This window comes from Chlamydotis macqueenii, chromosome 1, assembly GCF_036417535.1.
Source record: "Chlamydotis macqueenii isolate bChlMac1 chromosome 1, bChlMac1.mat, whole genome shotgun sequence".
NCBI lineage: Eukaryota > Metazoa > Chordata > Aves > Otidiformes > Otididae > Chlamydotis > Chlamydotis macqueenii.
In genome coordinates, this window is record NC_141556.1 from 183,958,842 (window position 1) to 183,974,405 (window position 15,564).

At 37.7% G+C, this 15,564-nt stretch overlaps 1 protein-coding gene across 6 annotated transcripts in view; it reads right to left on the reverse strand.

Moving 5' to 3' along the window:
• Positions 1 to 15,564, reverse strand: part of TSC22D1 (TSC22 domain family member 1) — a 94,819-nt gene that overhangs the window by 42,124 nt on the left and 37,131 nt on the right. For 2 of the 6 annotated variants that reach the window (XR_015261674.1, XR_015261672.1), the window contains 2 exons: positions 14,316 to 14,507; positions 11,330 to 13,337 (listed from right to left, as the gene is read on the reverse strand). The exons of 2 other annotated variants lie outside the window; for them this stretch is intronic. The gene's annotated coding sequence lies outside the window, so the exon portion shown is untranslated. Of the gene's footprint in view, positions 1 to 11,329; positions 13,338 to 14,315; positions 14,576 to 15,564 lie in introns of those variants that run through there. 2 more of the 6 variants (XR_015261671.1, XR_015261673.1) reach the window with 2 other exon arrangements.

Below are 15,564 nucleotides of genomic sequence, written 5' to 3' on the forward strand. Positions count from 1 at the left end.
TGTCCTCCTCTACCAACACATGGTGTGATAGCTCTTTCAGATCCCTCTTTATTTCCATTTTCTCTGAAAAGCAGAGGTTTATTTTTATTTTAATTAAAACCTCAGCATTTCTAAATTATTAGATCATAGTTTACATAATTTACAATCTGGCAAAATAGCTGCAATGACTGAATTATACTCTTAACATCCCTCCCCAAGTTTCACTGATGTTAAATGGTGCATTCCCTTCTGCACGAAATCACACAATTCACATTCAGAGAGGAATGAGCTTGGCCAGACAAGATGAGTGAGAGCACATGGCGGGGCAACCCCACTAAAGGCAAGTAAACCAGGTTTTTCCAGGGTTTACACAGGGAGAAACGTTTTAATGGCTGAATTGCAGTGAGGGGCTCTAACATCTGACCTCACAAACAAGTCATGCTCTCATCACTGCAATGATGAACTGAAACCCTGTCAGTCACATCCATGGAAAGGTCAAATATATAGTTAAGAGTCAGCATAATGTTTTAAATGCCTCATTCTTCCATGTGGAAGCATGATCTCTTGAATGGTGTAAGCAGCCATACACCAGCTGAACAGCAGCAGGAAGAGCTCAAATATTCCTGTAACTGTCAGGTCAAAACAGTGGGTAATTTTAGAACTACTCCATGAGAGAGACATTTAAAATAGACAGATGAATGATATGAATTTGGAGTGGTGGGTGAGACTACAAAAATTCTGATTACCAAGCGTCTGGAATTGAATGCTCTACTAGCAAGAGATTAACCCAAATATTAGTTAGGCAGGTTTCCTAAGCATGGAGCTTTAGAAAGTCTACGGCCACCCACACAACCATATGTTTAGGTTATACCACACATTCTCAACATAAATCGCCTTATTTTTTGTTTGATCCTTCCCTCATCATTATTCCTTTCTCACCTGTACTATTACCGGGGAAGCTGTGGCATCACTATTTGCAGCCTACAGCTCAACATGAATGTAAGTGCAAAGAATCACACACAAGAAGATACAGAAAGATCACAAAAGAGGATATACAACAGATTCAAGCAGCTTTTGCGCACACACTGACCCATTAGCACTGTCTGTGAAGTTTCTAGGACAGAGAATATCTTTTCTGTATTGAACATGAGAGAGGAAGCTTCCGTTTGCTTGTGAAATCCACATTACAACAGCTGGGAGAGAGGGAGGAAGAAGTGGCAAGAAGAATGTCATACGCACCAAGGAGAAGTGGGTAACCAAAACAGAAAAGTATTGCTACCCTTTTAAAATATTAAAAAAAAAACAAAACAAAACAACAACAACAAAAAAAAAAACAAAAAAAAAAACCAAAAACCACCAACTTCCAAGGAGAGACACTTAAAATTTTGAAGCATATGGCTAACAGCAAGAATTAGAGTAAGGCTGAGGGAAAAGGACAACTCCCTGCCTCTGCAGCCCTACAGTGTCTACTTAACATGCACTGCATTAGTAAAAACATGTTGCTAGTGGAAGAACCAATTTAAATAATCGCTACCTCAGGTTAAATAGTTTTACGAAACAATACACATTTAATATTTATACAGTGACAGTACCTGGCATCATACAGGTCTGAAGTCTCTGTAGATAATGGACTACGTATCAACTCCATTTTCATGTCAAAATGTAATGTATTCTGGAGACTACACCTCTGAATTTTTCCAGAGAGAATTAGGGAACATAGAAGGAAGTGGTACAAGACAGATCCTTTTAAATACATTACGCTTACTCAGATCAACAGTCATAGGTTTTTCCATCATATCATAAAACCACATTATTTTTCAATATAACAATAGAAGAAAGAAGAGAAAGCACACATCACTGTCAATCAAGAACTACTCACATACTGATATACTGGGATAACTGTAGTATTAGAATACAACAGTGTCAAATTTGTACTGGTTTAATTCCATTACCAAAATAAGAGGTTGGACCAAATTTAACACTAAGTCCTGGCACATTGGATTATGCTAGAACTTGGATACCACAGTGATGGCATGAGGGCATCAAGAGGCCTTTCAAGAAGGTATCTTTAGGTACATGTAACAGTTACACGTGGCCTAAAATTCTCGGAATGAAATACTACAGAAAGAATTAAGAGAATTTCATCAATTTCAACGCTGCCGATCAGAGAAACACAGATTTAAAAATCCTTAGTCAAACTGTTATGGTTTCACCACTCAAATTACAGAAGAAATTACTTACTTAACATCACCAAGTATTTGTTTCACTTATATCAGCATTATTTTAACTATTCTTTGTGCAGATTCTCCATCCATTTAATATCACAAGTGCAGTACTCAGTTCAAAATATAAGTATGATGGAAGGAAAACAAAGTCTTTATGGCTCAGCAAAGACTATTTCCTATCTCTCACTTACACTTTCAGTCCTATTTTAAAAGGCAGTCAACAGGACTTAAGTAAATTATTTCAGTAAATTTTGGTTCCTTTATTGTAACAACTAATTTGCTAAGAAGAACTTTTATTTGGTCTATGTAGCATCCAAGTAAGCTTTAGAAAAGGACTGGTAGAAAACAACAACTCCAGCCTCACATTTGAATTAGCAAAATTAGAAAGTTAAGACCAAGCTGTGGAAGATGTTAAGTCATCAGTACAAGCAGAAAGCAAATATCTGCATGTGAAGCACCATCTGCAAGCAATAAGCTTCTCAATCTTATTCTGGCCTGCAGGAACATGAATAATGGCTTTTCACAACAAAAGATACACAACTGGAGGGGGTGCCAAGATAAACCTGGAGTACTTGTGTTTACTGTACCAAGTCCTACACAATCATTAAGAGTTCTCAGGAATAGCCTCTCCTGGAAGCCCATGCCTTGCTTCTCTCTACACATGCCTCAAACTACACTACCTGTTCTGACACACTGTAACAAATAGGCTTAGTATAACCCAAAAGCTGTTAATATGCCCCAGGAAAAGAGGAGGAGAGCCCTCAAATCTCCAGTTGAGATGTTAGAACAGACCCTCTTAACAGCACTACCAGGAATGCTTAACACAGCATCTGGGGAAGAAGCACTGCCTTATGCACTGTCATCCTTCCAAGCAACAGTGATGTCAAATAAGCATGTGTATAGAGTCAGAAGGTACCCCACAACTTGCAAGACAAATCCAACAGGCAACTCTATCTACCAGAAATACCAACACGCTCTTCAAGAGCAGATCAGCTCCCAGACCATAAAGTGAGACAAAGATTCCTAAAAAGTAAGATACCACAGATTGGTAACAGTGTTAGACAGTACCTGTCTACCCATAAGGGCCACAATGTCTATGAAAATTCCGTATCCAACTCTCAGGGAGGCTGCACTGCAGTAATAAGTCCTTTGTTAACACCATATAGAGCTCTTACACCCTCCTCACAAATGGGAAATTAAAGTGGTATTAATGAATCCTCTTGAGTTCTTAGATGAAAGAAAGATCTTTTTATGAAAAATCTTTTTTTATAGATGGCCTCAGGACTCAAACACATCTAAAAATAGCAATGTTGAGTTGATACTCTTGTAAATAGAACACAAAAGTAGGAGAGTCACTTCAGTGTTCAAATCCACTTCTAAAACAAAAAATCCGCCACCCCCCCGCCTCCAGTGGGACATTTGGTCTTGGTCTTACATACTGCTATGGTTGTGACTGAGCAATAACTGAAGTCCACTGTAACTGAATTTTAGAAAGCACTGAAAAATTAAGTTGCAGGTCAAGTTATTTCATTACCATTTCTAGAGGACAATTCCACCTTCCTCAAGCCCTAGCCCACTTTATTCCACGTTTCACTGAGCTAGCACTTGGGTACTAAGCCAATGGAATTGCAAAGCCACCTCTTGATAAGTAAATCTAGTGTTGTTTTGTAACACAAGGAAATCTCTTCTGACAAAACACACACATTTACAAATACTTGTTCTGAAGCAGGCTTGCACACTCTTCATATTCATTCACAACCTTCATCTTTAAACAAATTTATAGCATATTTGTTCATCACTGCAATAGCTCCCATGAGCAAGGAGATTCAGCAACTTAATTTTAAATTTCACAATTTAAGATGAAGAACTAAAACCATCAAACACTACAAATGGTTTAAAAATCCATATTGCTTACTTAAAATGCAAATCAATGACCACTAAAACTATCCTAATACTTTATTTAAAAATGAAAGAATTAACGTGCTAATGACTTGTTAATCAGTCTGTGCTAGTGCATTTGAACCTCACTGTCCTTACAGGGCAAGAGCATTCAGGTCAAGTCAAAAAAGCAGCACACAGGAGTAACAGATGGCAAAAAAAAGCTTCCTACAGCCTTATCTGGTGACTGAGGAGCACCACCACTGCAGTGACCCATCCCTGCTCCTTGTAAGAACAAAACCGTTCAATTACACATTAGGGCAGAATGACCAAGAACTAGATAAATGTAGTATAATAATATTGTTTTGAAAGGCTGGGGAAAAGTTATTTTAAAGCCCTTATCTACTTAAGATACTGGATTTGATGGGCCTTAAAAGTCAAAAGGAAAAAAAAAAATAAAAGTTCTGCATCCTCAAAGCTGCTTACAAAAGTTACAGTCCGCACTAACACACTGTGTGTGTATGTGTGTGTGTGTATGTATATCTCTCTCTCTCTCTCTCTCTCTCTCTCTCCAGAAATATGTGTAAGTAGATCATAGAATCACAGAATAGTTTGGGTTGGAAGGGACCTTTAAAGGTCATCTAGTCCAACCCCCCTGTAACAAGCAGGGTCATCTCCAACCAGATCAGGTTGCTCAGAGCATCATCCAACCCGGCTTGAATCTTTCCAGGGATGAGGCTTCTACCACCTCTATGGGCAACCTGTTCCAGTGTTCCACCACCCTCATTGCAAAAAAATGTCTTCCTTAGGTCCAGTCTGAATCTACCTCCCTCTGTTTTAAAACCATCACCCCTCGTCCTATCACAACAGGCCCTGCTGAAGAGTTTCTCCTCGTCTTTCCTGTAGGCCCCCTTTAGGTACTGGAAGATCACTATAAGGTCCCCCTGGAGCCTTCTCTTCTCCAGGCTGAACAGCCCCAACTCTCAGCCTGTCCTCATAAGAGAGGTGCTCCAGCCCTCTCATGATCTTCATGGCCTCCTCTGGACTCCCTCCAACATGTCCATGTCCTTCTTATGTTCGGTGCTCCAGAGCTGGACACAGTACTCCAGATGGGGTCTCAGCAGGGCAGAGTAGAGGGGAAGAATCACCTCCCTCGACCCGCTGGCCATGCTCCTTTTGATGCGGCCCAGGGTGTGGCTGATACACGATAGATACATAAATGTTTATATCTAAACAGACATATAATCTCCGTTGCACAGAAAAATATACCTGATACTCCAACATGCTGTTACAGGCTGCAGGAGTTTGAAGTTGATATAAATTCATGCTTTCAGCTTACCGAGCACTTAAAAAAATACCGAGAGTAATGTTTTTGAAGCTGTAGAAAACCATATCTTCTCTCACTCAATGTCCTCACTTTAAAAAAGAGTCATCAGCATCCTTAACCAACCTTCTTATAACCAGAGGAATAAGTTCCTCTGGAATCCTCACAGAATTCTTTATCTTAGTCTGCTTTCTGCAGGCAGTCACATTAGTTGCTTTAGTTTGAGCTTATTTTGGTTTTAGCTTTCATTTCAAAGGTCAGTATGAAACTAGTGCTATGAAGCATTCTTTGAATAAGTTTAGGATATCAGAATTTAATTTACCATTTTTCTTTCATCCTTCAATATAAATGTCACAGAACATACAATATCATCTCCAAAACTCTTCAGTGTAAAAAAAAAACCCACAATATAGTGTTATTCAACTATAGATCCCTTTTTAACCTTATATATGCACATCCCTACACAGATAATACTCATAGGTTGCAAGATACTACTTTGATTTCTTCTATATACAAGAAAATAAAATTTGATATCAAACATTAAAAAGATATATTTAGTTCCCTTACCTGTAAGAATGCTTTCATTTAGCAAAAGCCTAACACAAACTCACAGCTAATGCTGTCACAGCAGAGATAGAAAACAAGCTTCTGAATGTTTAACTAAAAAAATATGAGGGAATAATTTTCAACTTTTGAGTGCAAATGAGGACATTAAAGTTTATTTGGGGTGTAGATAAAACCCCTTGGCTTATAGAATCATAGAATGGTTACAGCTGGAAGGGACCTTTAAAGGTCACCTAGTCCAACAGCAGAGACATCTCAAACTACATCAATTTATAAATTAATTTAATTAATGTCTGTACTGAAACACCATCCATGGGTCTCATATAACAAGCAAAGTCTCCTTCTTGGCATCAAGAAGAAAGGGGAAAAAAAATAACATCCTGAATTATTTTATACAGACTAAACTGAAGTTTAGATTTGAGGGGGGAGGTAGAGACAGCATTCATAATGCCTTACATTTTAACTCAGAAATTATAGTGACTTCACAGAATTATATATTCCTGTATTTTGCTAGAGGTCAAGGTTGATTTTTGGTTTTGGTGGGTTGTTTTTTTTTTTTTTGGGTTTTTGGGGTTTTTTTTGTTTTGTTTTTTTTTTTGTTGTTTTTTTTTAAGTATCAAGATTAGTGTATTTCATAAATTAGATGATGGATCCTATTGAAAGCCATCTATTTTCCAGGTTTATCTAACCTGTAAGGATTCTCTGATTGGGGGGGGGGGGGGGGGGGGGGGGGTTTGCTAAGTAAATAAAAATCTCTTAATTGTGCCAGAAATTAAAAGAGGAAACACAGTAGCAAAGAAGGGGGAAAGAAATATGGGATTCTTGCAGTTTTATTGTATTTGCTCTTAGCTAGAGCCAAAAAAAAAAAGAAAATCCTTTAGGCAACAAGAACACCCGCTTCGCAGAAAGCCAGTCACTAAATTATTTACTCCAGTACAGTCCGCATAAAAAATTTTACAAGGAGTGTCCTGACAATAACTGAATATCACATGCCAGTCAGAGTGGTGAGACTATTCACTAAACCAAGGCCTTAGACAACATCGTTCTCCAATATCTTCAATCTAAAATTCTGCACTTTGTGCAAAGAAACAAATATGAACAGCTAGTCAAGTCACAATATCTTGCATACACTTCAGTATTTACATAAAGGCAGCAAGGAGTTTCTTTATAAAGTACACTGAATCACAGAGCAAGCCACATTCTGAAACAGTAGGCGCTCCAAGAGGGACACAAAACAGATGGTAGTTCAGGGTGACAAGACGTGACAATATAAATCATTCACTGCCTAAATGTATGGGGAAGTGAAGAGTCCAGATTTATCTCATCCATTCATATATGGTGTTAAAGCCCACAGAAAAATGTTTAACTTAAAGTTTTAAGGAATGGGTGAGAAATGTAGCTCTTTATGATTATTATACTGCCACCAAAATTATAATTTTTAAAAGTTTTTGAAGGAGGCAGAAAATTAATCTGAAAAAAATTAACTTAAGTTCAACTACAAGCAGGAATTTGGGCGTTAAGATTACCTGGAGAGACAAGCAAAACACCCTGCAGCTGAAGTACTGCCACACTGGAAGCACTGGTTTGACTGCTAGTAGTGGAGATACGTATTACTTGGAAGACTCAAATGTATTTGTGGAGAATAATGCGAGGACTGATACAGGGACAAAAGTTTCCTTGATTCTTCTTCAGCATTTAGTCTCTGAACAAACGTAGCATTACTGTTCATCTTTTTCATTTGCAAAACTGCTTTATTTAAAAAAAAAACCAAACAGTTATGAACTAGTTAAAAATGAAGTATTTCAGAGACCTGACTAGCATACTCTTTCAACAGGGACAGATGGGAAAAGCTTCCAAAGTGGATGCAAATATAGAGAAGAATAGCTAAAAAAAAAAAAATTGTCAATGAAATTTATCATTAACACAAGGGAACAGATACTTAAAAGATTACCTGTACAAACATAGTGGGAACAAAAATGCCACAACAGAAATAACTTACTGGAACACTCCTCAACATAACACAATAAAGCATTATTGTTCCCTAAAATCCTCAAAGAAAATAATTTCATCAGGAGCTTTGTAAATACTGTTTAAAAAAGGTCAGACAAATTCAACAATGTATGAAAAATATTAGTTGTATTCTAGGATACTACAGAGGTAAAACTGAGAAGAGATTAACACATGAAAAGCTAAAAAGTTTGTTATAGCACATTCTAATTTTTACAACTACCCTTGATGAATTAGGAAATGGACTAATAAGTTATTTCTGTAAATGTCTTTATCAATTTTTAACCTATTTCTAATTTCAACTAGATCCAGAGGGTTACTGCTTTCAACGATATACAAGCTCTTAAAAAGCTACATAAAAATAAACTGGTAAGTCCAGAAGTCCTTCTAACTTGTCCCTACTTTCCCCTTAAAAAAAAGTTGCAGCATTAACTCAACTGTTTTAAGACACCAGTAAGTGATAAACGTAACTAGTGTCCAAGGCATAATAAAGCTTCAAATCAGCACTTACACTTTATTAGATACCAGAGAACGTAACCACATGAGCTACAAAACTATAGGAGTCCAACTTTACTAGTTTCAGTGCAGGGGGAGAGAGCTTAGCTGCTGCAAGTGATTTTCTGTCAAGTCTACTGCCTGTTAAGGGAGAGTTTCTACATTAGCTGGCTGCTTGTTATTCCAATTCCTGCACTGTTCCAGGATCCAGCTCAGCCTCGATTTCTCTGCAGTCCTGAAGTCACCCAGGAACATTCCGTCTATACACAGCAGCTGTGCTGAAGTCAGCTATTCGTTTACTCTTACATCCTTCAGTCTGACTTCGTCTCTCCATCATTTATACATGTACTCAAAGATTTTGCAAATTAATTTTTCATTATTTTCTCATCTAATGCAAAGTACTACCAGAGATCAGGAAAACATTTTTTAAAGTATTTCAGATTTTACTGTTCTGAAAAGTTCTAAATGCATGCCAGCAGCAAGTGTGTGAAATTCCTCTGAAACGCTTGAACAGATAAGGATGCTTTCCCAAGTCACAGCTTATGTGTGTTCAAGGTAATTCCCAACATTTCTCATTCACACACTACTTCACTTATACTCCACATTAAACATTATTTCCTAGCCTTCCATAATACCCTCCCTCCTGGTAAGCATCAGGATATACAATTGTGCGACAATAAAACATAAGAACAGAATTAAACTTCTACCTTAAGGAGCTTTCTTGATTTTATGCTTTAAGCCTTCCTTTAGCTATAAGGAATGAAGCTTTGGAAAAACAGGTAAGAATCTGCTAACTGTCAGTAATTTCTGCGAAACATGTCCAAACAATCTTTCCATTCTCCTGTAGCCCCACACAGAACACTGTATTTACCTTGTGTTTTTAACAAAGGTTTCCTACCAACAAGAAGCAAAAAGTTTGCAAGCTGCCTAGGCAGTTAAAACAATTTTAATCAAGGTAACATCTTAAAAAAGTGCATAAGCTGCAGAAAATCCCATCATGTTTTTACTAGTATTAAAACTACAAAAATATGCTGACCTACCATTTCATCGACAGCTTCTCTATCACTTTGTTTGACAAGTCTTTTCATTTTTCACCAAAAAAAAAAAAAAAAAACTAAGACCAGAGAGACACAGTTAATTTCCCTATATGGTCATGACAATACAGATTACTTAAGGTCATATTAATTTCTAATGACTAATGAGTGCCTGCCCTCATGTATATACCCCCTAGTACACATTTGCTGACAATCTTTTACTGTTCTGTAAGAAAAGCCTAAAACTCACATTTTCCTGACATCCACTTGATCGGTACATAGAAAAAGCAAGAAATACTCGTTTCTACCAGGCAGAGAGAAAAGGAAACGAGAGCAGATCGAAGATATTAAACAATATAGGACAATAATTTTATATTCCTCAAAGCAAATTAACAAATGATTAGGGAAGCATCACTGTCACCAGTAAGAAACACAAATTCAACATGGTTTTCAAAATCATTTTTTAAATAGTTAATTCACAATGCCTTCCATGCCATTTAAACAACCCAGCTTCTTAAATAGAAAAACCCAACAATTCCTGAAACAACCCACCAACTCACCTCATGTTGCTGACACCAACTTATGGACCTGGCTTAGGAGCTGTGCAGCCGCCAATTCTTCACAAAATCCATGCAAGAAACAAAACTGGAAGGGTTCAACTGTCTGTTACCATTGCTTCCAGAGAATGCCTTTTTCCAGTTTTCAATTAAAAAATATTTTTCTAAACTAGCCTCTAAATTACATTAATTCTTCCAGGAATCAATAACAGTGGTCTGGCAAACCAAAGTACCCATTTACTCTCCTCAATAACAAAAGAGCTGAAAAAGGATTTTTGTCACTGCTACCCACTCAAATCCCAAAATCATGCAAACAGGACTGGAGAAATTAAATCCAACCAGTCTGGCTTTCAGAAGTTCATAGTAAACTACGGCTCTTTTGTTATCCATCTCCCTCACTGCAAAGCAAGAGAACAGAAACACCCAAGAACCTAATCTCTTTATTCTCATTTTCTTTTTTATAAAATCAACACCATTAACATATTTTTTGATACATCTCCCTTCCTTAAATTACTCTGTACAGAGAAAGCATCTCACACAAATAACAGGTTTAGCTCTGGGTGAAGGAGCAAGATTTTCCCCCAAATTTAGTGATCTTTACAGAAGGCTTCCTCACTCACAAAGCATCCCATAACAGAGAAAGAGTTGCAACATAAGCCACAGAGGGTAGACAGAAGGTGGAAAGAAGAAAGCAAATCTTTCAGGTTAAACAAGATAGCTCTTCAGAGACAGGAAAAAAAAAAAAAAAAAAAAGAGGTGTCAGCCAGCAGGATTTTACTGATTGGCTATGAAACAATTAGGAGGACCTGGCATTTGGTCAAGAAGATGTAAAGGATTACATAAAGTGAGTTAGGTAGCTCAAATGTTCAAGGAATCTTAAAAGGAACAGAAAGAGGAAAAATAAGAACACTACAAGTCTACCTTGTGAAATTCTATTAGTGCTGAGGATTAAAAACCTGTAAAATCATATGCTGGTTTTCCATGTTTCCTGGCATTCTGGAGTCAGTCAGAAGAGAGCCACTTGATACTCATACAATTAAGTATAATATAAACAAGAAGAAAATGGTTTTAGACATCTTTATTATTTAGTAACACAAAAGCAGGAGTTATTGCTCAAAAGATGTATCAAGAACCCAGGATTCCAGTTGCAGAACTCAGAGCATGATAGTAATATGCTAACACAATGCTGACAGACAAGAAGTATCAAAATATTGACTGCAGAAAAGCAATAGGGTTTTTTTTGTTTGTTGGGTGGTGTGGTTTTTTGTTTGTTTGTTTAGTTTTTTGGATTTTTTTTCCTCTTCTTCTAATTGTGATTATGAAGAGGAGGGGTGGAGTAGTCATTTTAGCAACTGAGACAATAACATTAGAAATAGTTCTCAGTGCCCCTATTATTTTATTACAAGTATTTAGTGTTCGTAAGTATTTGATGACTTAATTTACCTTATACTACAGAACAAAGTGATCAAAAACTGTGGCTGACGCAAGTATTCCTATTAAGGAAGGCACAAAATATATCAAACCATAAATGGACCAGAAGTTCTTAAAACAGGTATTATCAACTAAAAGCACTGCTGGCACAAATCTCTACCCACAGATGTTAGTATTTATTTCTGAACCCCACAGATCTTCAGTTTATACCTTCTAGATTACTCCTGTTCAGCACACAATTCATGTCTGTACCTATAACAACTACTCAATTTTAAGGTAATCACATACATATTTCCACATATTTTAAAAAGTATCGAATTTGATACATTAAACTATGAAACCACAGTTACACTTGAGAATTCTGAAGTTTAAAGAGAGCTCAGTTTAACACATGCATATGACCATCAGTTTTCTAAAAATATCCAGTTATAAATTTAGCATTTTACTCGATAACCACAGAAGCAGCAAGACAAAGTAGTCTGATATTCACAGAAAAAAAAAAAAGGGTATTAAAAAGCCATCCAGAGAGCCAAATTTCAGAAAGTCTAGTAAAAATGGCTCACTACATAAGTATGTACTCAAACAGCACCATCTGAACAATTATTTTTAGAATGTGCTAAGACCGCAATGCATTCCAGCATAGTAAGAAGTCAAAACTCCAGTGAAGCAGTAGCCTCAGGGCTACGTTAAGACTGTTCAACTATTTAAATGCACTAGTGAACTTAATGACAGATCTAGGCATTAGTTAAAAAACAATGTTTTATGGTAACTGATTTAAGAAATTAATTGGATTCAAGCACAGGCATCTGACTAGTTTACTCCAGCTGCCAGAAGTAGAAAAACAGAAGTGCTCTTTATCAACTGCCAGAGGGTCCTGTTCACCCTCCTGCCACCCCTTCCCACACTCAGCTTCAGAACAAAGCTTTCCCCTTTCCTAACCTGAATATTAAAATTAAGTCCTATTCTTCAAAACTGATTTCCTATAGTGAGAAGAACAAGTACATAGGCATGCGCATGTGTTGTTCACTACTGCCAAATATGAGGTTTTTGAGATCTCACAAGGCATTTAATTAAGTTTGACTACAGAATCCCTTAGGGGGAAAACAATTTAAGCTTTCTGCTTTCTAACAACTTTTCACTCAAAGGAAAAAAGAAAAAAAAAAATCATCTAAGTTTTTCCACTTCCACAGCTCTCAACACTTCCAAGGTACCTTTTCTCGACACAAAACCACAGGAAACCTCAAAAGATGGAGTACTTCCCATACTGCCATTGTGACATTTTTAGCTCAAATCTGTATTTACATAAACTTGAGAGGTAGAAGCCTAATCAAATACCACTTTCACAAGAACCTTTATTAATATTATTGCTAATAATTTAAATTATTTGTAAGTAGAAAAGGCTTTACAAATGTAACAGTCTGAACCACAGCAGGACCCTGTTTCACAGATTCACATGGCATCTCCTACGCAGGGGACAGCAATATCTGATCACATTATTAGGCCTGTAAACTTGGGATTTATTGACTTGATCTTCATATACGAAGATGCCAGATTTAGGTTTTAGAAAAGACATCTTTATGACATTGTAACAAAAGGATCATGGGAGGTCAAACAAATTTCCTAAAGAATGATGCATTAGAAGCAATTTTCTGCCTAGACCTCCATTTCTAGGGTGGCTCTGTGTGATGGAAAAAGGAGTCATTTCTTTCCCAATCCCATTTTTGTCAGGAGATCCTTCTTAAGGAAGGCCAAGATCCAAACCCAGTCATCTTCCAGCAACATAAATGGTTCTCAAGATCTTCTGCTGAAGGCTTGTGATGCAGTATAAAGGTTAGAAGGTGTCCTGAAGCAATTTGGAGGGAATGAAGAGGGAGAGAAGAGTCACAAGATGCACCAAAGTAATAATGCACGTAACATAGTTCCAAATGACTTCAACTCAGTATGAAAGAGGAACTGGTAAAATCTCCTTAGAATCTCATTGCCAGTTTGAGTGATTCCTTTTGCTAAAAAATCAAAAGGAAATTTAGAATAAACTTCCTGTGCCAGCAATGACATAGCTGGAGAAAGAAAGCTCTGACTGTGGGCTACCAGTGTTTGCAAGGAAGAGGTTGTTGCTCTGCACAGCATGAGGCAAGGAAGGCAGAATTTACCTGAGCTGATTCTACCGATTCCCCTTCTCTGGGCCTGGGGGATTGCTGATCATGTGGGTTAGTAATACATCCCCTTAACCAGGGCATCCCAGCCTATTTCCTCCACATGGACAAAGAAAGGACTTAAACCCAGCAGCCACCTGGCTCCTCTGAAGGACGAACATATTTACACATTTAGAACTGGGGAGATTTTTCAGTGCTGGGAATGAAGTCGGATTTCAAACCCATCTGGTGGCCTCCACCTTACTGCACATTCAAACCTAGCAATGATGTAAAGAGACAGGGAGGAGATGAAAATTATGTGGCTACGGGCCACCTACAATCACTGGCCTTACCTTGGCCCCAGCCACCAGTTTCTGCTCTTGACTTAGTTTCCTGTCTAGAAAAGGGCCAGACAAAGAATGTCATTAGTGCTTAAAAAAACTGAAGTACAAATATGACCCCATGGACAGGAAGCTTACACAGAGGCATAAAAACATTCTTTCCAAGTGCCCAAGATATTTTTTTCTCCTCTCTCTCCCCCACATTTTTTCTTTAAACTGCTCACACTCTTTCCTTCTCTCAGCCTAGAGAAGTGGAAGACAACATCAACAAAAAAATAGCATAGAGAAACAGCATAAAGTCCATCCTTCACACCTGAGTGGATGGCTGTTCAAAGGGGCCCTACCTACCTGCAACCCTGTTGTTTGCTTCAAGAACTCTGTTTGCCCAAGGAAAAAGAGACGAGCAAATCCTGGAAGCAGATCCTTCCCCAAAGGAAGTTTCTTTCTGAGTCTGCAACCTGGAGCTTTTGCTTGAGACTCAGTCCTCTGAGCGGATTCTTTCTTCAAACTCTCACACTGGTTCTTTACTTTTGTGGGCAGCTGGAAAAAGAATGAAGCGGTAGGCTGAGGCAGGGACTCCATACTTCCAGGATAGGGAGGCAGAAAGACTGGAGGGGAAGGAAAAGTGCTAGTTGGTAACTTCTTGAATAATGATCTGCATTCCCTCATTTTCTGTGACACAGAGACATACACATAGTCACTGCAACAGGGGAGGATGAAAAGAGATGAGTACTAGACATGCAGTTTTTTCATGCTCTGATGCCAAAAAAAAACCAACCCCGAAGTGTTGAGCTGGGAACTTTCAAGACTTTTAAGACATCTACCAATAGATGAGATTATAGTATGTTTTGTCTAGAAAGTTCTCTCAGTTTGTTATAAGTAGATGTAGGTGGGGGGGGGAATCCCAAAAACATTTAAGTGCTCATTTATTGGAAAAAAAAAATTCCAAATCTCTCCTCTGTTCACTTTCTCTCAAGTGATTTAAAAATGGCATCTATTGCAATGCAGTGAACATCTCCCCATATCTCTATAAGAAGAAACCATCATACTTACCTGAATGTTTCCCTCACTAACGACTTCCTAACCCCACCCTCAACTCCTCTGTAACGGCCTTAATCAAATCTCAAATATTCTACTCTATTCACAAAATCAGATCAAACACTGACAGCAGTTTAACGCTCTTGTGACCACCTCTGACTTAACGTAGGCACATTATGATTGCTGTGGAAGCTAAGAACGTGCTCAAGTTCCTGGATCAGGTTTCTGGATTTCTAAAATATTCCCTCTTTCTTCTTGAAAACCTGGATGTCCTAGAAGTTAATTGTTATTACTTGAACAACAAAAATAGAATGATTAGGAGAGCTGAAATTGTCTTCATAGATCCTAAAAGCAGATAAGACTGTGAAATTTTATCAGCAGCATGGACATGCAACAAAACAGAACTAGAAGTTGCTGGACTTAAAACAAAATTAATTATATGCATAGCTGCTTGTGTATGTGTTTACTGGTTATTATCCATTGCAACACCTTCTGCATAACAGCAAGGGTGTCTGCTATTTGCATGTAGGGTAGCTATTGATCTGCATGCCTCAGATGA